The sequence below is a fragment of the Cryptomeria japonica genome, unplaced genomic scaffold (assembly GCF_030272615.1).
Source record: "Cryptomeria japonica unplaced genomic scaffold, Sugi_1.0 HiC_scaffold_108, whole genome shotgun sequence".
NCBI lineage: Eukaryota > Viridiplantae > Streptophyta > Pinopsida > Cupressales > Cupressaceae > Cryptomeria > Cryptomeria japonica.
This window is the reverse complement of record NW_026728930.1, coordinates 135,001-155,000: the sequence shown is the minus strand read 5'-3', so window position 1 is coordinate 155,000 and position 20,000 is coordinate 135,001. Positions and strand designations below refer to the sequence as shown.

Genomic DNA, 20,000 nt, shown 5'->3' with positions numbered 1-20,000 from the left:
CCTTGGCCAACGTGCGCGACTCGACCGAGCGCGCACTGGCCGAGGTGCACACCGATTTCACCTGGGTGCGCGCGCAGCACCTCGGGCGCACCGGGGTGCGCGCACAACGCCCGGGTTGCACCGTGGCCTGTGTGCTCGGGGCGCCTCGGGTGCGCGCTCGGTGTCGCCCCCGCGCGCGCGGTAGTGCGGGCAGCGCACCCCGGCCCGGCCCGGCCCCGACGAGAACGCAAACGGGCAAAAGGTTTATTCAAATAGCATTGCGACGCCCGGCGAAAAACTAAAAAAGGGTGCAACACCGGGACTTCCCGGGAGGTCACCCATCCCAGTACTACTCCGGCCCAAGCGCGCTTAACTGCGGAGTTCTGATGGGATCCGGTGCACTAACGCTGGTATGATCGCACCCGTTATGAGCTTGTCGCAGTGTGTACTTAGCAAACCGCGACCCACGTGCGAATCCACCCCGGCCACCCACCCCCGTCGAGGTGCACACCCTCCCTCGCGAAGTGCGCCCCGTTCGCCAAGTGTGAGCCCTGCCCGGGTGCGCGCACCTTGCTAGGGCGTCGGGTGTGCACCCGGCCCGGCCTACGTGCGTGCACCTGGACGGGGCGTCGTGTGCGTGCAGTGTCCCGTCTGCAACGCGGTGCCCACACACCACCTCGGGCGCAACGACCTGCGCTCACATGTGGGCCGAGTGCACCTTGGTGCATGTTCGGGGCGCCTCGGGTGCACGCTCGATCTTGCCCCGGTGCACCAAGGCGCTCGGTTTGCCCCGGGTGCGCACTTGGTGCAAGGTGGGCACCCAAAATAGGGATCAAGCACCAAAACACAAGTTTCGGGATGCAAAATGGGACCCAAGGACCACAAATGCGTTCCAAGACCCATGATGGGTCCACGAGAACAAAAATGTGTTCCGAGACTTAATAAACAAATATTGGGTTTTAGGAGAAGAAACATGCTCTGATGCCCAAAACGAGAATCGACCCCGAAAAGGCCACAGGCCAAAAGTGGGATGCGAGACAAAAAAAAATGGGACCCGAGGACCAAAATTGGGTTCCCAGGTCGAAGACAGGGCAACCGGACAAGAAACGACCTCTAAGGCTCGAAATGAGTCCCGACGACTAAAACTTGACAAGAAGCACCCATCAGGCACCCAACTCGACACCCATGGGATGCCGACCCACCCGGGCTTCCACCTAGCACACCTTGGCACCCACCCACCCTCGCACCCAACCTCGCACCCAACTTAGCACCTTTGAACCCACATTGGCACTCACCCTGACCCTGGCACCTTGGAACCCACATTGGCACTCACCTTGACCCTGGCACCCACCTTTGCACTCACCTTGGGACCCACCCTGGCTCCCACCTCGGCACCCACCCAGACACCCACCTTGGTTCCTTGGCACCCACCTTGGATCCTTGGCACCCACCCCGACACCCACCTTGGCACGCAACTTGGCTACTTGCCACCCACCTTGGCTCCTTGACGCCCACCCCGACAACCACCCCGTGACCTACCCTGGCTAGGGTTGGTGCACACCCACCCTGGTGCCCACCTTGGCACCCACCCCATGACCCACCTTGGCACGCACCTTAGTACCCACCCCGTTACCCACCCTAGGACCCACCCCGTGACCCACCTTGGCCAGGGTGGGTGCCTTGGTGCGCACAACTTGCCTGGGCTGCACACCAGGGCGGGCTCAAGATGGCACCCGCGTTCCGTTTTTTTCACTATCTTTCAAAACGGAAATTTTAAAATCTCGTTTTTTTTTTTTTTTTGCCTTTTCTGGAAATTAGTGAAGGCAGCGCATCAAAGGTGCGCAATGCTGGTGCGAACCCGGGAGCGCTCCGATGTGTGCTCCAAGGTGCGGCGTGCACGAAGTCCGAGCCCGGCTTGCCCCGGGTGCGCACCTCGCGTGCACCTTCGCCGGGGTGAGCACCTTGGCTGGGTTGCGCGCCCTGGTGCGCACCAAGGAGCGCTCTGAAGTGTGCTCCAAGGTGCGGCGTGCACGAAGTCGGAGCTCGGTTTGCCCCGGGTGTGCACCTCGGGTGCGCACCTCGCGTGCACCTTCGCTGCGGTGGGCACCTTGGCTGGGTTGCGCGCCTTGGTGGGCACCATGCAGTGCACGAAGTCGGAGCCCGGTTTGCCCCGGGCGCGCACCTCCGCCAGGGTGGGCACCTTGGTGCGCACAACTTGCCTGGGCTGCGCACCAGGAAGGGCTCAAGATGGCACCCGCGTTCCGTTTTTTTCACTATCTTTCAGAACGGAAATTTTAAAATATCGTTTTTTTTTGCCTTTTCTGGAAATTAGTGAAGGCAGCGCATCAAAGGTGCGCAACGCTGGTGCGAACCTGGGAGCGCTCCGATGTGTGCTCCAAGGTGCGGCGTGCACGAAGTCGGAGCCCGGTTTGCCCCGGGTGCGCCCTGGTGGGCACCATGGTGCGCACCAAGGAGCGCTCCGAAGTGTGCTCCAAGGTGCGGCCTGCACGAAGTCGGAGCCCGGTTTGCCCCGGGCGTGCACCGCGGGTGGGCACCTTGGTGCGCATGCCTTGCCTGGGCTGCGCACCAGGGCGGGCTCAAGATGGCACCCGCGTTCCGTTTTTTTCACTATCTTTCAAAACGGAAATTTTAAAATCTCATTTTTTTTTGCCTTTTCTGGAAATTAGTGAAGGCAGCGCATCAAAGGTGCGCACCTCGCTGCCCACCACGGTGCGCAACGCCGGTGGGCACCCGGGAGTGCTTCGAAGTGTGCTCCAAGGTGCTGCGTGCACGTTGTCGGAGCCCGGTTTGCCCCGGGTGCGCACCTCGCGTGCACCTTCGTCGGGGTGGGCACCTTGGCTGGGTTTGCCCCGGCTGCGCTCCGAAGCGGGGTTATTGGAGCGCCGCCTCTTTTTTTGTCGGAGCGTTTGGTGGGGTTTCTCGCATTGGCTCTTCCCAGGCCCGGTTGCCACCCTGGCGCGCACGAAGTCGGAAGTAGGGTTAATTGCCCGGGTGCGCACCTTTGCCAGGGTGGGCACCTTACCTAGGCTGTGCACCAGGGCGGGCTCAAGATGGCACCCGCGTTCCGTTTTTTTCACTATCTTTCAAAACGGAAATTTTAAAATCTCCTCTTTTTTTTGCCTTTTCTGGAAATTAGTGAAGGCAGCGCATCAAAGGTGCGCACCTCGCTGCCCACCTTGGTGTGCTCTGAGGTGCGCACCCGGGAGCGCTACGAAGTGTGCTCCAAGGTGCGGCGTGCACGTTGTCGGAGCCCGGTTTGCCCCGGGTGCGCACCTCGCCTGCACCTTGGCCGGGGTGGGCACCCTGGCTGGGTTTGCCCAGGGTGCGCTCCGAAGCGGGGTTACTGGAGCGCCCCCTCTTTTTTTGTCAGAGCGTTTGGTGGGGTTTCTCGCATTGGCTCTTCCCAGGCCCGGTTGTTGGGTGCGCTCCCACCCTGGCGCGCGCGAAGTTGGAAGTTGGGTTAATTGCCCGGGCGCGCACCTTCGCCAGGGTGGGCACCTTGGTGCGCACACCTTGGCTGGGCTGCGCACCAGGGCGGGCTCAAGATGGCACCAGCATTCCCTTTTTCTCACTATCTTTCAAAACGGAAATTTTAAAATCTCGTTTTTTTTTGCCTTTTATGGAAATTAGTGAAGGCATCGCATCAAAGGTGCGCACCTCGCTGCCCACCTTGGTGTGCTCCGAGGTGCCCACCACGGTGCGCTCCGAGGTGCCCACCACGGTGCGCAACGCCGGTGCGAACCCGGGAGCGCCCCGATGTGTGCTCCAAGGTGCGGCGTGCACGAAGCCGGACCCCGGTTTGCCCCGGGTGCGCACCTCGCGTGCACCTTGGTGCGCACACCTTGGCTGGGTTGCGCGGCCTGGTGGGCACCATGGTGCGCACCAAGGAGCGCTCCAAAGTGTGCTCCAAGGTGCGGCGTGCACGAAGTCCTAGCCCGGTTTGCCCCGGGTGCGCACCTTCGCCGCGGTGGGCACCATGGCGTGCACGAAGTCGGAGCCCGGTTTGCCCCGGGTGCGCACCTCGCGTGCACCTTCGCCGGGGTGGGCACCTCGGCTGGGTTGCGCGCCCTGGTGCGCACCAAGGAGCGCTCCGAAGTGTGCTCCAAGGTGCGGCGTGCACGAAGTCGGAGCCCGGTTTGCCCCGGGTGCGCACCTTCGCCGCGGTGGGCACCCTGGTGCGCACCATGGCGTGCACGAAGTCGGAGCCCGGTTTGCCCCGGGTGCGCACCTCGCGTGCACCTTCGGCGGGGTTGCGCGCCCTGGTGCGCACCAAGGAGCGCTCCGAAGTGTGCTCCAAGGTGCGGCGTGCACGAAGTCGGAGCCCGGTTTGCCCCGGGTGCGCACCTCGCGTGCACCTTCGGCGGGGTTGCGCGCCCTGGTGGGCACCATGGTGCGCACCAAGGAGCGCTCCGAAGTGTGCTCCAAGGTGCGGCGTGCACGAAGTCGGAGCCCGGTTTGCCCCGGGTGCGCACCTCGCGTGCACCTTCGCCGCGGTGGGCACCATGGCGTGCACGAAGTCGGAGCCCGGTTTGCCCCGGGTGCGCACCTCGCGTGCACCTTCGCCGGGGTGGGCACCTCGGCTGGGTTGCGCGCCCTGGTGCGCACCAAGGAGCGCTCCGAAGTGTGCTCCAAGGTGCGGCGTGCACGAAGTCGGAGCCCGGTTTGCCCCGGGTGCGCACCTCGCGTGCACCTTCGCCGCGGTGGGCACCATGGCGTGCACGAAGTCGGAGCCCGGTTTGCCCCGGGTGCGCACCCCGCGTGCACCTTCGCCGGGGTGGGCACCTCGGCTGGGTTGCGCGCCCTGGTGCGCACCAAGGAGCGCTCCGAAGTGTGCTCCAAGGTGCGGCGTGCACGAAGTCGGAGCCCGGTTTGCCCCGGGTGCGCACCTCGCGTGCACCTTCGCCGCGGTGGGCACCTTGGCTGGGTTGGGCACCATTGAGCGCTCCGAAGTGTGCTCCAAGGTGCGCACCATGGCCCTCCAAGGTGCGCAGCATGGCGTGCACGAAGTCGGAGCCCGGTTTGCCCCGGGTGCGCACCTCGCGTGCACCTTCGCCAGGGTGGGCACCTCGGTGCGCACACCTTCTCAATGTTTTCTTGCCTTTTCTGGAAATTGGTGAAGGCAGCGCATCAAAGGTGCGCACCTCGGTGTGCTCCGAGGTGCGAACCCGAGAGCGCTCCGAGGTGCCCACGAAGTCGAAAGTCGGGTTAATTGCATTGTTTTCCCCGGGTGCGCTCCGAGGTGCGCAACATCGGTGCGCACCAAGGAGGGCTCCGAAGTGTGCTCCAAGGTGCGCACGATTCGGAGCTCGGTTTGCCCGGGGTGCGCACACCTTGGCTGGGTTGCGCACCCTTTGTGCGCTCCAAGGTGCGCACGAAGTCGGAGCTCGGTTTGCCCCGGGTGCGCACCTTCGCCAGGGTGCGCACCTTGATGCGCACGCCTTGGCTGGGCTGCGCACCTTGGTGGGCGCCATGGTGCGCACCTTTCGTGCGCTCCAAGGTGCGCACGAAGTCGGAGCTCGGTTTGCCCCGGGTGCGCACCTTGGTGGGCGCCATGGTGCACTCCGAGGTGCCCAAGATTGGTGCGCACCAAGGAGCGCTCCGAAGTGCGCTCCAAGGTGCGCAGGTGCGCGCGAAGTCGAAAGTTGGGTTAATTGTCCGGTTTGCCTCGGGTGCGCACCTTGCGTGCACCTTCGCCAGGGTGGGCGCCTTGGTGCGCACACCTTGGCTGGGCTGCGCACCCGGGCGCGCACACCTTGGCACCCGCGTTTCCTTCATTTTAAATTTTTTTTTTTTACAATCTCTCAAGTGGGAAATTCTATAATCTCAACTTTTTTTGCCTTTTCAGGAAACTTTTGAATGGAGCGCATCATTGGTGCGCTCCGAAGTGTGCTCCAAGGTGCGCACCTCTGGTGTGCTCCAAAGCTCTCTCCAGCTGCGTGCACCTGCCCCGGCCGCGCACCCGGCCCCGCCCAGCTTCGCTCACCTGTCCCGGGCGTCTGGTGCGGAACCTTAGAGTAAGAAACATCACCGTGCACCTTGGCCAACGTGCGCGACTCGACCGAGCGCGCACTGGCCGAGGTGCACACCGATTTCACCTGGGTGCGCGCGCAGCACCTCGGGCGCACCGGGGTGCGCGCACCAACGCCCGGGTTGCACGTGGCCTGTGTGCTCGGGGCGCCTCGGGTGCGCGCTCGGTGTCGCCCCCGCGCGCGCGGTAGTGCGGGCAGCGCACCCCCGGCCCGGCCCGGCCCCGACGAGAACGCAAACGGGCAAAAGGTTTATTCAAATAGCATTGCGACGCCCGGCGAAAAACTAAGAAAGGGTGCAACACCGGGACTTCCCGGGAGGTCACCCATCCCAGTACTACTCCGGCCCAAGCGCGCTTAACTGCGGAGTTCTGATGGGATCCGGTGCACTAACGCTGGTATGATCGCACCCGTTATGAGCTTGTCGCAGTGTGTACTTAGCAAACCGCGACCCACGTGCGAATCCACCCCGGCCACCCACCCCCGTCGAGGTGCACACCCTCCCTCGCGAAGTGCGCCCCGTTCGCCAAGTGTGAGCCCTGCCCGGGTGCGCGCACCTTGCTAGGGCGTCGGGTGTGCACCCGGCCCGGCCTACGTGCGTGCACCTGGACGGGGCGTCGTGTGCGTGCAGTGTCCCGTCTGCAACGCGGTGCCCACACACCACCTCGGGCGCAACGACCTGCGCTCACATGTGGGCCGAGTGCACCTTGGTGCATGTTCGGGGCGCCTCGGGTGCACGCTCGATCTTGCCCCGGTGCACCAAGGCGCTCGGTTTGCCCCGGGTGCGCACTTGGTGCAAGGTGGGCACCCAAAATAGGGATCAAGCACCAAAACACAAGTTTCGGGATGCAAAATGGGACCCAAGGACCACAAATGCGTTCCAAGACCCATGATGGGTCCACGAGAACAAAAATGTGTTCCGAGACTTAATAAACAAATATTGGGTTTTAGGAGAAGAAACATGCTCTGATGCCCAAAACGAGAATCGACCCCGAAAAGGCCACAGGCCAAAAGTGGGATGCGAGACAAAAAAAAATGGGACCCCGAGGACCAAAATTGGGTTCCCAGGTCGAAGACAGGGCAACCGGACAAGAAACGACCTCTATGGCTCGAAATGAGTCCCGACGACTAAAACTTGACAAGAAGCACCCATCAGGCACCCAACTCGACACCCATGGGATGCCGACCCACCCGGGCTTCCACCTAGCACACCTTGGCACCCACCCACCCTCGCACCCAACCCTCGCACCCAACTTAGCACCTTTGAACCCACATTGGCACTCCCCTGACCCTGGCACCTTGGAACCCACATTGGCACTCACCTTGACCCTGGCACCCACCTTTGCACTCACCTTGGGACCCCCCTGGCTCCCACCTCGGCACCCACCCAGACACCCACCTTGGTTCCTTGGCACCCACCTTGGATCCTTGGCACCCACCCCGACACCCACCTTGGCACGCAACTTGGCTACTTGCCACCCACCTTGGCTCCTTGACGCCCACCCCGACAACCACCCCGTGACCTACCCTGGCTAGGGTTGGTGCACACCCACCCTGGTGCCCACCTTGGCACCCACCCCATGACCCACCTGGCACGCACCTTAGTACCCACCCTGTTACCCACCCTAGGACCCACCCCGTGACCCACCTTGGCCAGGGTGGGTGCACCCACCCTGGTGCCCACCTTGGCACCACCCATCCTAGCACCCAGCCTGTGACCGGGCTTGGAACCCAACCTTGCACCCGTCTTGGCCAGTGTGGGTGCGCACACCATCCTGGCACCCACGTTGTGACACACCCTTTAACCCACGCACCCTAGCAGCCACGTTGGCACCCACCTTGGAACACAACCTAGCAACTTGGCACCCACCCCGTGACCCACCTTGGCATCCACCATAGCAGTCGCCCACTTGGCACCCACCTTGGAACCCAAGTTGGCACCCACCTCGGCACCCACCTTGACACTTGTGGACCCACCTTGCCACTCACCCTAGCATCGACCCATCCTAGCACCCACCCTGGCACCTTTGCACCCTAGCACTCACCATCCTAGCACCTAACCTGTGACCCACCTTGACACTCACCCTCGCACCCACCTTGGAACCCAACCTAGCACCCACCCACCCTGACACCAACCCTAGCACCTACCCACCCTTGCACCCACCCTGTGACCCATCTTGGCACCCACCCATCCTACCACTCAACCTATCACCCACCTTCTCACCCACCTTGGCATCCACCTTAGCACCCACCCACACTGGCACCTTGGCACCCACCTCGGGCAAGGTGGGTGCACACCCACCCTGACACCCAATTTAGAACCAACCGAGCATGTTACCCACCTTGGCACCCACATTGCAGCCCACCCTAGTACCCACCCTATGACCCACATTGGCATCCACACCCTAGCACCCAGGCACCTCGACACCCCGCCTTGACACGCACCCTAGCACTAAACCTGTGACCCACCTTGGAACTCACCCTAGAACCCACCCACCCTGTGAACCACCTTGGCATCCACCTTAGCACCCACCCACCTTGGCACCCACTCTAGCACTCACCCATCCTAACACCCAACTTGTTACCCACCTTGGCACCCGCCCTCGCGTCCACCTTGAAACCCACCCTAGCACCCACCCACGCAGGAGCCCACCTTGGCACCCAACCTAACACCCACGCATCCTGGCACCCAACTTGTGACCCACCTTGGAACCCACCCTAGTACCCACCTTTGAACCCACTATATCACCAACCCACCTTGGCACCCACCCTATGACCCTCTTTGGAATCCACCCTAGCACGCACCCACCCTGGCACCCACCATGGAGCGCACCCTAGCACCCACCCACCTCGGCACGCACCTCAACACCCACCTTGGTGTGCGCACTGCGCCAACCTCTCAAAGACCCTATGTGGTGCGCTCCAAAGTGTACACCTTTGGTGCGCTCCAAGGTGCGCACCTTTGGTGCACACCGAGGTGCACACCAAAGTGTGCACCGAGGTGAGCACCAAAGTGCACTCCAAGGTGCACACCAAGGCGTGCACCTTTGGTGCGGTCAATGCAAACGAATTCGGAAGTTGGGGTCGATGTCCTAATCGCTGCTGCAGACTACACGTATGAGAATCGGACAAATAGCTTTATATAGGGGAGGTGTTGCGTTTGATGGGTCGACTCCCCTGGTTGTGTGCACTGCACCAACTTCAAAGACCCTGTCTTGTTTAAGAAGTCAAAAGTTGGGGTGGATGTCCTAATCATTGCTGCAGTCTACGCATGTATGAGAATCAGACAAATAGCTTATATAGGGGAGGTGTTGCATTCGGTGGGTTGACTCCCCTGGTTGTGCGCACTGCGCCAACCTCAAAGACCCCGCATAGCAGAAGAAGTCGGAAGTCGGATTTTGGTGAGCACCAAGGCGTGCACCTTTGGTGCGGTCAACGCAGACGAATTCAGAAGTTGGGGTGGATGTCCTAATCGTTGTTGCAGGCTACACATGTATGAGAATCAGACAAATAGCTTATATAGGGGAGGTGTTGGGTTTGATGGGTCAACTCCCTTGGTTGTGCGCATTACGCCAACCTCAAAGACCTTGTTTTCGTTAAGAAGTCAAAAGTTGGGGTCAATGTCCTAATGGCTCCTGTAGGCTACACATGTATGAGAATCGGACAAATAGCTTATATAGGGGAGGTGTTGGGTTTGATGGGTCGACTCCCCTGGTTGTGCGCATTACGTCAACCTCAAAGACCTTGTTTTCGTTAAGAAGTCAAAAGTTGGGGTCGATGTCCTAATTGCTCCTGTAGACTACACATGTATGAGAATCAGACAAATAGCTTATATAGGGGAGGTGTTGGGTTTGATGGGTTGACTCCCCTAGTTGTTCGCATTACACCAACCTCAAAGACCTTGTTTTCGTTTAGAAGCCGAAAGTTGGGGTCGATGTCCTAATTGCTCCTGCAGGCTACGCATGTATGAGAATCAGACAAATAGCTTATATAGGGGAGGTGTTGGGTTTGATGGGTCGACTCCCCTGGTTGTGCGCATTGCGCCAACCTCAAAGACCCTGCATTGCGGATGAAGTCGAAAGTCAGAGTTTGGTGTGCTACAAGGTGTGGTCGAAGGTGCTCACCTAGGTGTGCACCTTTGGAGCGCAGGAAAAGTGCCCTCCAAAAGTGCGCACCTTTGGAGTGCACAAAAGTGCCCTCCAAAAGTGCGCACCTTTGGAGCGCACAAAAGTGCCCTCCAAAAAGTGCCCTCCAAAAGTGCGCACCTTTGGAGCGCACAAAAGTGCCCTCCAAAAAGTGCCCTCCAAAAGTGCGCACCTTTGGAGTGCAGAAAAGTGCCCTCCAAAAAGTGCCCTCCAAAAGTGTGCACCTTTGGAGTGCACAAAAGTGCCCTCCAAAAGTGCGCACCTTTGGAGCGCAGAAAAGTGCCCTCCAAAAAGTGCCCTCCAAAAGTGCGCACCTTTGGAGCGCAGAAAAGTGCCCTCCAAAAAGTGCCCTCCAAAAGTGCGCACCTTTGGAGCGCAGAAAAGTGCCCTCCAAAAAGTGCCCTCCAAAAGTGCGCACCTTTGGAGCGCAGAAAAGTGCCCTCCAAAAAGTGCCCTCCAAAAGTGCGCACCTTTGGAGCGCACAAAAGTGCCCTCCAAAAAGTGCCCTCCAAAAGTGCGCACCTTTGGAGCGCACAAAAGTGCCCTCCAAAAGTGCGCACCTTTGGAGCGCACAAAAGTGCCCTCCAAAAGTGCGCACTTTTGGTGCGCACCAAGGCGCTGGTTCGGTCGTTGCAGGCGAGTTCGGAAGTTGGGGTCGATGTCCTGAGCGGAGGTGCAAACTACACAGGTGTCGGAATCGGACAAATAGCTTATATAGGGGAGGTGTATGCTTCGATGGGTCGACTCCCCAGGTTGAGCGCACCGCGCCAACCTCAAAGACCCTACGGTATGGATGAAGTCGGAAGTTGGGTCCGATGACCGATTCGATTAGTAGGTATGCTCATGAGGTCGGAATTTGGGTCCGATGACCTGCCATGTGCAGGAAGGCGAATGTTGGCACTGTGCGTTGCAAGGTGCACACCAAGGTGCTGGTGCGGTCTTTTTAGTCGAGTTCGGAAGTTGGGGTCGATGTCCTGATCGGAGGTGCAAGCTACACAGGTGTGGGAATCGGACAAATAGCTTATATAGGGGAGGTGTATGCTTCGTTGGGTCGACTCCCCGGGTTGAGCGCACCGCGCCAACCTCAAAGACCCTACGGTATGGATGAAGTCGGAAGTTGGGTCCGATGACCGATTCGATATGTAGGCATACTCGCGAGGTCGGAATTTGGGTCCGATGACCTGCCATGTGCAGGAAGGCGAATGTTGGCACTGTGCGTTGCAAGGTGCGCACCAAGGCGCTGGTTCGGTCGTTGCAGGCGAGTTCGGAAGTTGGGGTCGATGTCCTGATCGGCAGGTGCAAACTACACAGGTGTGGGAATCGGACAAATAGCTTATATAGGGGAGGTGTATGCTTCGTTGGGTCGACTCCCCGGGTTGAGCGCACCGCGCCAACCTCAAAGACCCTACGGTATGGATGAAGTCGGAAGTTGTGTCCGATGACCGATTCGATATGTAGGCATACTCGCGAGGTCGGAATTTGGGTCCGATGACCTGCCATGTGCAGGAAGGCGAATGTTGGGACTGTGCGTCGCAAGGTGCGCACCAAGGCGCTGGTGCCGTCGTTGCAGTCGAGTTCGGAAGTTGGGGTCGATGTCCTGGTCAGAGGTGCAAACTACACAGGTGTGGGAATCGGACAAATAGCTTATATAGGGGAGGTGTATGCTTCGATGGGTCGACTCCCCGGGTTGAGCGCACCGCGCCAACCTCAAAGACCCTACAGTATGGATGAAGTCGGAAGTTGGGTCCGATGACCGATTCGATACGTAGGCATATTGGCGAGGTCTGAATTTGTGTCCGATGACCTGCCATGCGCAGGAAGGCGGAATTTGGGTCCGATGACCGAGTTGATGGCGTGCCATGCGCAGAAAGGCGGAATTTGGGTCCGATGACCGAGTTGATGTTGATGGCCCGCCATGCACAGGAAGGCGGAATTTGGGTCCGATGACCGATTTGAAGGCGTGCCATGCGCAGAAAGGCGGAGTTTGGGTCCGATGACCGAGTTGATATTGATGGCCCGCCATGCGCAGGAAGGCGGAATTTGGGTCCGATGACCTGACATACGCATGGAGTCCGACTCGGGGGCCGATGTTCGATTCGATGACTTGCATTGTGGGTAAAGTCGGAAGTTGTGGTCTTTGACCCGATTCGATGACCAGACTTCGGCTGCTTGAGAATCGGACAAATAACTTATATAGGGGAGGTAGTGTTCTCGAGCATCCTCCCCCCGTGCCCGTTTATGTCGATTGATGCTGGTGCTCGACTGGTTGGAGCGCTCGGATGCAAAAATCTTGCACCAGGATTTATCGATTGTGATGGACACGGCAAGTCTCCTGATTGCTATGCAGGAGCTCATCGTGAATCTCTATGCGGCCTTGGTATGGACTCGACCTGCGGAATGGTTCGGCAATGGTAGTCGCTCCAACACGTCCTTGCAATGGCCACAGAGGTGATTCGACTAGAGCTCCAGTCTAGCTTTTGGGTTGCTTGGCGGACTGGTATAGCCGCGATCGAGTTCCGGCCATGAACGTTTTAGATAGCTCTTGGGCTTTCTGGGACGGAAGTCGGAAGTTTGGGCTGTTGTCCGATTTGATGACCATTCTTCGGATGTGTGAGAATCGGACAAATAACTTATATAGGGGACTGTGTTGTCTCACGCAGCCCCCTCCGTGCCCCTCTATCTCGACCGATGTTGGTGCTTGAAAGGGTTGGGATCGCTCGGATTTATAAACGTGCACCACCATTTGTCGAGTGTGAGGGACGCGGCAGGTCTCCTAAATGCTATACGGGCGCTCTCTGAGAATCTCTATCCGGCCTCGACACAGACTAGTCTTGCTGAATGGTTTGGCACTGGTAGTCGATCCAACACGTCGTTGTTGTGGCCGCCTAGGCGATTCGATTCGAGCCCCCGTCTAGCTTTTGGGTTGCTTGGCGGATTTTGCCCTATCCGCAAGTGAGCTCGGTCCCTAAACGTTCGAGAAACCCGATTGCTATGCGCCGACTCTCTTTCTTGCGAGCCTCCATCTAGCTTTTGGGTCTCTACGGAACGGAAGTCGGAATCTGGGACCGTTGTTTGATTCGACGAGGCAGACTACGGTTGTGCGAGAATCGGACAAATAACTTATATAGGGGAGGTGTTGACTGGAGCATTCTCCCCCGTGCCCCTCTAACTCGACCAATGCTGGCGCTCGAACGGTGGTAGCGCTCGGATTTTCGTTGAGCGCCAGCATTGGTCGATTTAGAGGGGCATGCGAGATTCCCGAATGCTATGCGAGGGCTCTAACGGAAATGTCTATTGGTTTCGGTATGGATGCAATTGCGAGTGGTTCGGCAAAGGTAGTCGTTCCGATGCGTCCATGTCGTGGCCAAATCATAATTCGATTTGAGCCCTCGTATAGCATTTGGGTCTCTCGATGTGATTCCGCATTCCAGTCCCTTTGGGCACTGCTTGAGCCGCATCCCAGGGGGTTCCCTTCCCAATAATCTGCCTCGCAACCCGATTGCTATGCGGTGAGGCTCCTCGGCCGCCTCGGAACTATCTGTGTATCAGACGCATCGCGGGATAAGGGGTTGGCAACGGTAGTCGCCCCAAGCGCGTCCGATGCTTGGACCATTCCGAGGCGGCCCTGAAGCCTCTTCCGTCTAGCCGTTGGGTCCTTCTCGCCGCATCCCTTGCCTCGCACCCCGATTGCTATGCGGTGAGGCTCCTCGGCCGCCTTGGAACTATCTGTGTATCAGACGCATCGCGGGATAAGGGGTTGTCACTGGTAGTCGCCCCAAGCGCGTCCGATGCTTGGACCATTCCGAGGCGGCCCTGAAGCCTCTTCCGTCTAGCCGTTGGGTCCTTCTCGCCGCATCCCTCGACTCGCACCCCGATTGCTATGCGGTGAGGCTCCTCGGCCGCCTTGGAACTATCTGTGTATCGGACGCGTCGCGGGATAAGGGGTTGTCACTGGTAGTCGCCCCAAGCGCGTCCGATGCTTGGACCATTCCGAGGCGGCCCTGAAGCCTCTTCCGTCTAGCCGTTGGGTCCTTCTCGCCGCATCCCTCGCCTCGCACCCCGATTGCTATGCGGTGAGGCTCCTCGGCCGCCTTGGAACTATCTGTGTATCGGACGCGTCGCGGGATAAGGGGTTGTCACTGGTAGTCGCCCCAAGCGCGTGCGATGCATGGACCATTCCCAGGCGGCCCTGAAGCCTCTTCCGTCTAGCCGTTGGGTCCTTCTCGCCGCATCCCTCGCCTCGCACCCCGATTGCTATGCGGTGAGGCTCCTCGGCCGCCTTGGAACTATCTGTGTATCGGACGCGTCGCGGGATAAGGGGTTGTCACTGGTAGTCGCCCCAAGCGCGTCCGATGCTTGGACCATTCCGAGGCGGCCCTGAAGCCTCTTCCGTCTAGCCGTTGGGTCCTTCTCGCCGCATCCCTCGCCTCGCACCCCGATTGCTATGCGGTGAGGCTCCTCGGCCGCCTTGGAACTATCTGTGTATCGGACGCGTCGCGGGATAAGGGGTTGTCACTGGTAGTCGCCCCAAGCGCGTCCGATGCTTGGACCATTCCGAGGCGGCCCTGAAGCCTCTTCCGTCTAGCCGTTGGGTCCTTCTCGCCGCATCCCTCGCCTCGCACCCCGATTGCTATGCGGTGAGGCTCCTCGGCCGCCTTGGAACTATCTGTGTATCGGACGCGTCGCGGGATAAGGGGTTGTCACTGGTAGTCGCCCCAAGCGCGTCCGATGCTTGGACCATTCCGAGGCGGCCCTGAAGCCTCTTCCGTCTAGCCGTTGGGTCCTTCTCGCCGCATCCCTCGCCTCGCACCCCGATTGCTATGCGGTGAGGCTCCTCGGCCGCCTTGGAACTATCTGTGTATCGGACGCATCGCGGGATAAGGGGTTGTCACTGGTAGTCGCCCCAAGCGCGTCCGATGCTTGGACCATTCCGAGGCGGCCCTGAAGCCTCTTCCGTCTAGCCGTTGGGTCCTTCTCGCCGCATCCCTCGCCTCGCACCCCGATTGCTATGCGGTGAGGCTCCTCGGCCGCCTTGGAACTATCTGTGTATCGGACGCGTCGCGGGATAAGGGGTTGTCACTGGTAGTCGCCCCAAGCGCGTCCGATGCTTGGACCATTCCGAGGCGGACCTGAAGCCTCTTCCGTCTAGCCGTTGGGTCCTTCTCGCCGCATCCCTCGCCTCGCACCCCGATTGCTATGCGGTGAGGCTCCTCGGCCGCCTTGGAACTATCTGTGTATCGGACGCGTCGCGGGATAAGGGGTTGTCACTGGTAGTCGCCCCAAGCGCGTCCGATGCTTGGACCATTCCGAGGCGGACCTGAAGCCTCTTCCGTCTAGCCGTTGGGTCCTTCTCGCCGCATCCCTCGCCTCGCACCCCGATTGCTATGCGGTGAGGCTCCTCGGCCGCCTTGGAACTATCTGTGTATCGGACGCGTCGCGGGATAAGGGGTTGTCACTGGTAGTCGCCCCAAGCGCGTCCGATGCTTGGACCATTCCGAGGCGGCCCTGAAGCCTCTTCCGTCTAGCCGTTGGGTCCTTCTCGCCGCATCCCTCGCCTCGCACCCCGATTGCTATGCGGTGAGGCTCCTCGGCCGCCTTGGAACTATCTGTGTATCGGACGCATCGCGGGATAAGGGGTTGTCACTGGTAGTCGCCCCAAGCGCGTCCGATGCTTGGACCATTCCGAGGCGGCCCTGAAGCCTCTTCCGTCTAGCCGTTGGGTCCTTCTCGCCGCATCCCTCGCCTCGCACCCCGATTGCTATGCGGTGAGGCTCCTCGGCCGCCTTGGAACTATCTGTGTATCGGACGCATCGCGGGATAAGGGGTTGTCACTGGTAGTCGCCCCAAGCGCGTCCGATGCTTGGACCATTCCGAGGCGGCCCTGAAGCCTCTTCCGTCTAGCCGTTGGGTCCTTCTCGCCGCATCCCTCGCCTCGCACCCCGATTGCTATGCGGTGAGGCTCCTCGGTCGCCTTGGAACTATCTGTGTATCGGACGCGTCGCGGGATAAGGGGTTGTCACTGGTAGTCGCCCCAAGCGCGTCCGATGCTTGGACCATTCCGAGGCGGACCTGAAGCCTCTTCCGTCTAGCCGTTGGGTCCTTCTCGCCGCATCCCTCGCCTCGCACCCCGATTGCTATGCGGTGAGGCTCCTCGGCCGCCTTGGAACTATCTGTGTATCGGACGCGTCGCGGGATAAGGGGTTGTCACTGGTAGTCGCCCCAAGCGCGTCCGATGCTTGGACCATTCCGAGGCGGCCCTGAAGCCTCTTCCGTCTAGCCGTTGGGTCCTTCTCGCCGCATCCCTCGCCTCGCACCCCGATTGCTATGCGGTGAGGCTCCTCGGCCGCCTTGGAACTATCTGTGTATCGGACGCGTCGCGGGATAAGGGGTTGTCACTGGTAGTCGCCCCAAGCGCGTCCGATGCTTGGACCATTCCGAGGCGGACCTGAAGCCTCTTCCCTCTAGCCGTTGGGGCTTTCTCGCCGCATCCCTCGCCTCGCACCCCGATTGCTATTCGGTGAGGCTCCTCGGCCGCCTTGGAACTATCTGTGTATCGGACGCATCGCGGGATAAGGGGTTGGCAGTGGTAGTCGCCCCAAGCGCGTCCGATGCTTGGACCATTCCGAGGCGGCCCTGCAGCCTCTTCCGTCTAGCCGTTGGGGCCATCTCGCTGCATCCCCCACCTCGCACCACGATTGCTATGCGGTGAGGCTCCTTGGCCGCCTCGGAACTATCTGTGTATCGGACGCATCGCGGGATAAGGGGTTGTCACTGGTAGTCGCCCCAAGCGCGTCCGATGCTTGGACTATTCCGAGGCGGCCCTGCAGCCTCTTCCGTCTAGCCGTTGGGGCCATCTCGCCGCATCCCCCAGCTCCTCGGCCGCCTCGGAACTATCTGTGTATCGGACGCATCGCGGGATAAGGGGTTGGCAGTGGTAGTCGCCCCAAGCGCGTTCGATGCTTGGACTATTCCGAGGCGGCCCCGCAGCCTCTTCCGTCTACCCTTTGGGGCCATCTCGCCGCATCCCTCGCCTCGCACCCCGATTGCTATGCGGTGAGGCTCCTCGGCCGCCTGGGAACTATCTTCGTATCGGATGCATCGCGGGATAAGGGGTTGTCACTGGTAGTCGCCCCAAGCGCGTCCGATGCTTGGACTATTCCGAGGCGGCCCTGTGGCCTCTTCCGTCTAGCCGTTGGGGCCATCTCGCCGCATCCCTCACCTCGCACCCCCATTGCTATGCGGTGAGGCTCCTCGGCCGCCTTGGAACTGTCTTCGTATCGGAAGCATCGCGGGATAAGGGGTTGTCACTGGTAGTCGCCCCAAGCGCGTCCGATGCTTGGACTATTCCGAGGCGGCCCTGCAGCCTCTTCCGTCTAGCCGTTGGGGCCATCTCGCCGCATCCCCCACCTCGCACCCGGATTGCTATGCGGTGAGGCTCCTCGGCCGCCTTGGAACTATCTTCGTATCGGACGCATCGCGGGATAAGGGGTTGTCACTGGTAGTCGCCCCAAGCGCGTCCGATGCTTGGACTATTCCGACGCGGCCCTGTGGCCTCTTCCGTCTAGCCGTTGGGGCCATCTCGCCGCATCCCCCACCTCGCACCCCGATTGCTATGCGGTGAGGCTCCTCGGCCGCCTTGGAACCATCTTCGTATCGGACGCATCGCGGGATGAGGGGTTGTCACTGGTAGTCGCCCCAAGCGCGTCCGATGCTTGGACCATTCCGAGGCGGCCCTGAAGCCTCTTCCGTCTAGCCGTTGGGGCCTTCCCGCCCCATCCCTCGCCTCGCACCCCCGATTGCTATGCGGTGAGGCTCCTCGGCCGCCTTGGAACCATCTGTGTATCGGACGCATCGCGGGATAAGGGGTTGGCACTGGTAGTCGCCCCAAGCGCGTCCGATGCTTGGAGCATTCCGAGGTGGCCCTGAAGCCTCTTCCGTCTAGCCGTTGGGGCCTTCCCGCCCCATCCCTCGCCTCGCACCCCGATTGATATGCGGTGAGGCTCCTCGGCCGCCTTGGAACTATCTGTGTATCGGACGCATCGCGGGATAAGGGGTTGGCACTGGTAGTCGTCCCAATCGCGTCCGATGCTTGGACCATTCCGAGGCGGCCCTGCAGCCTCTTCCGTTTAGCCGTCGGGGCCTTCCCGCCGCATCCCTCGCCTCGCATCCCGATTCCTATGCGGTGAGTCTTCTCGGCCGCCGCGGAACTATACCTGTTATTGCTACTGCATCCTTCGGCTGGTAACCTCCTCTGCCGCCTTGGAACGTTCTCTTTGTCGGACGCGTCGCGGGATAAGGGGTTGGCACTGGTAGTCGCCCCAAGCGCGCCCGATGCATAGACCGCTCCGAGTTGACCTTGCTTTCAGCCTCTCACATGCATAGACCTCTCTGAGTCGACCCTGCAGCCTCTCACGTTTAGCCTTTGGAATCTCGCCTCACAACATGATTGCTATCCTTGATGCATCCCTTGCCTCGAGCCCTGATTGCTTTCTTGGCTGCATCCCTCCTCTCCTCACAGCCCGGTTGTCATCACTGCTTCATCCGTCGCTTCATGCATTCTGGCTGCTGGGCCCTTCCCACCGCACACCTCGATTGCTATCTCTTCTGCATCACACACCCCGATTGCTATCTCTGCTACATCCCTCGGCTCTCACTTCTGCATCCTTCGCCTCCCACCTCGATTGCTATCAATGCTGCATCCGTAACCTCACACCCCGATTGCTATGCGGGGAGGCTCCTTGGCCGCCTTGGAAATTTCTGTGTGTCGGACGCACCGCGGGATAAGGGGTTGGCACTGGTAGTCGCCCCAAGTGCGCCCGATTCTTAGACCGCTTCGAGGTGACCTCGTAGCCTCTTTCGTCCAGGCTTCCTGCCTTCAACGCCCTTTTTACACCTCGATTGCTATGCGCGGGCTCGTTGGCGTCTATCACCTCTCTGCGAAGAGTGGCACGATGATTGTTGGGGTAAATCGTAGCAGTCCGATCTCTGGCCTTGGGCCATTGTGAGGGCTGATCGATTTCCTGTGCGCATCTCGTGTTCGCCCAGTAACAGACTCGACGACTTGTAATCGGTCTTGTTCCCGATTGTTCCTGGAGGTAGTCTTCGGAACTCTTGGATTTGACCTGTCACTCGAACTGTCCTCTTCCGAGGATGCTTGTGTGTGTGTGCTTGTGCCATTTCCTTGGCGGTATTAACGAGATATTAAAGAGCGGAGTGAGCGCCTCGCCCAGCTATGTTTGGGGCTCTCACTCCCTTACCCGGTGTGCGACCGCTTTGCACGTAGGTTGCGGAGCATCGCGACTCTTTCGATGTTTGGCGGTTGTCTTCCGGTGATGCGTTGGTCCCGAAGTGCACGTTACTAGCATTTCTGCCATTGTTCTCGATCTTTGGCACGTTCCTTCGTTGCAATTGGATATATATCTCCGTTTATACGCGCAGGCTTCTCCCGCCTATTCAGCGCTGTCCCACTCTCAGCACTCTCGTGGTCTCCTTGGCTTCTCTCTCCCGTGAGCGAGCTCTCTTCTCGAGTCTTTTCCATGTCCCATGGAGGTTGCCTTGCGAAATTCGGGCACACAAACGTGACCGGATAAGAGCGGAATTGCCTATGAGGAGAAGCTCACCTTAGGGAGCAGCAATGCCGAGTGTTTCGACAGAGGGTAGAGGGGGCGTTGTTTGGGCGGTTGCACAAAAGAGTGCTACGGTTGCACTGAAGGTTGCTTCTTCGTCTCCGACGAACTCTTCGAGGCAAAAAAGCTTGTATACGGGGTCGAGGTGGGACTGTTCGTGCGAGTTGCGCCACCAAAAGTGCGTAGGGGGCATATACCTGGGA

The 20,000-nt window shown here is 60.1% G+C and overlaps 2 non-coding genes across 2 annotated transcripts; both read right to left on the bottom strand.

The window, feature by feature from the left end:
- Positions 1–284: 284 nt before the first annotated feature.
- Positions 285–403, bottom strand: LOC131865315 (5S ribosomal RNA). The gene has a single exon (XR_009364043.1). It is a non-coding gene; the product is annotated as a 5S ribosomal RNA (ribosomal RNA).
- Positions 404–6,319: 5,916 nt separating this feature from the next.
- On the bottom strand, positions 6,320–6,438 carry LOC131865314 (5S ribosomal RNA). Its single transcript, XR_009364042.1, has one exon. It is a non-coding gene; the product is annotated as a 5S ribosomal RNA (ribosomal RNA).
- Positions 6,439–20,000: the final 13,562 nt, after the last annotated feature.